The 1,655-nt window shown below is 37.8% G+C and overlaps 1 pseudogene across 1 annotated transcript in view; it reads right to left on the bottom strand.

The window, feature by feature from the left end:
• Positions 1-519: 519 nt before the first annotated feature.
• LOC105516861 overlaps positions 520-1,655 on the bottom strand; it is a 33,670-nt pseudogene continuing 32,534 nt past the window's right edge. The window contains exons 12-13 of the transcript XR_001002558.1: positions 1,303-1,382; positions 520-925 (exon numbers count right to left, since the gene is read on the bottom strand). The product of XR_001002558.1 is annotated as a nucleolar protein 8-like (transcript). The remainder of the gene's footprint in view (positions 926-1,302; positions 1,383-1,655) is intronic.

Here is a 1,655-nt window from a genome sequence, read left to right as displayed (position 1 = left end):
TGGCGTGATCTCGGCACTGCAACCTCTGCCTCCTGGGTTCAAGTTGCTGGGCCTATATAATACTATTTCACACAGAGCCCGCTTTGATAGGAAGCATGTCTTGAAATCTAGGCAGGTTGGTTTATTTAATGAAATATTAAATGTTTCCTTATTTGGGCTCAGGGTCCTGACTCCTAATTGTGACTACCTATCTTTCAGACACTTGGTATTTTTCATAAGCTTTTGGTTTAATTAGAATTTTGGGATTGGTCTGCATCTAGATGTTGTTCCCTAATTCCTAGAGGCCAATGACAAGATAACTCTGTATTTGGCTTCCTCTCCTGGTCCTCACAGAACTCTTATATGATGTTGGTCTGAAATGTCCTATATTTCAGTTAGCTATTCACCAAAACACAAGTATAAAACTCAATGTTGACATGTAATTCATCAGCTTAAACAAAAATGACAAAATGGAAGGTGTATTTGACATAATCAGAAATAAACATTTCAAATAGCCTATAATTCACATAAAGCCTAGGCTGGAAAATACAAGTACTTTGACCCATTTATTTAAAAAGGCTTCATGTAAACCTTGCATGAGAAGATGTCCATTAGTTACTCAGGATAGAGGGCAAAGATTATATACAAAAAGTAGTTTCGAGGACTAGCTTGTGCTTCCTTTTTTAAGAAGTGGAATTTAATTTTTTGAAGTAACTAGGAAGAAATGCAGAGGAGTTCCACAGAAAAAGATGGCAACCAGAATGATATTCCATCAGCCAGATGTTTACAATTCCTTCATTCTGAAATTTCTTCTTTGTTAGCTACAACTATTTTCTGGGTCAGTTTCCTTAGGTGAGCCTTGTTCACATTCAGTATCAAAACCAACCGACATTTATTATTTTGGTTTCATTTTCCGTTTTGCATCTTTATGTTTCTTCCGACAATCCTAGGGGGGAAAAAAAAGGCTTTGTTAATAATAAACAAATTGTTTTTAAGATGTTCAGTAGATAGAAGTAAAACTTAGGTTATTCTCACTGCCAGAGCTGTGGAAACCTATTTTGAAAGTGCTGTTTTGAAATGAACAGGGGATATTGGCATTTTTGGCATTAAGTGTTTATAATGGGAACTACAATTCAGTCTTGAAAAATCTGATGCTTTCCTGTTACTTAATAGACTTGGCTGGACTCTGGGACCAGTCACTCAATTGAGCCAGTCTGCGGTCTCCTCACCTATACCATTCATGAGTTCCCTTTCAGCACTGTAATTCTAGATAGACAACAACATGTCTATTTTAGGAAATAATATGGAGAAACAATCACTCACCATACACAGGTTGTTTGTTCTGGCTTCCCAAGAGTTCCTGCTAATATTACTTCCTACTCCTCTCCAGAATAAGTCAGAACCTACTAGGGGAAAAACAAGAAAGATGAGGCAGCAAACTACTACTAAAATGGGTGATATTCTAAGGATTGGCATTATCAAGGTCTCCAATTCTAGTTAAGATCATTCTTTTCTCTCAGTTTCTACTTATTTTTAAAAATTAGTATTCTTTCTTTCTTTTTTTTTTTGAGACGGAGTCTCGCTCTATTGCCGGGGCTGGAGTGCAGTGGCCGGATCTCAGCTCGCTGCAAGCTCTGCCTCCCGGGTTTTTAAGCCATTCTCCTGCCTCAGCCTCC

This window comes from Colobus angolensis, unplaced genomic scaffold (genome assembly GCF_000951035.1).
Source record: "Colobus angolensis palliatus isolate OR3802 unplaced genomic scaffold, Cang.pa_1.0 Scaffold292, whole genome shotgun sequence".
NCBI lineage: Eukaryota > Metazoa > Chordata > Mammalia > Primates > Cercopithecidae > Colobus > Colobus angolensis.
The sequence above is the reverse complement of the archived record's forward strand: the minus strand, read 5'-3'. Positions and strand labels throughout refer to the sequence as shown.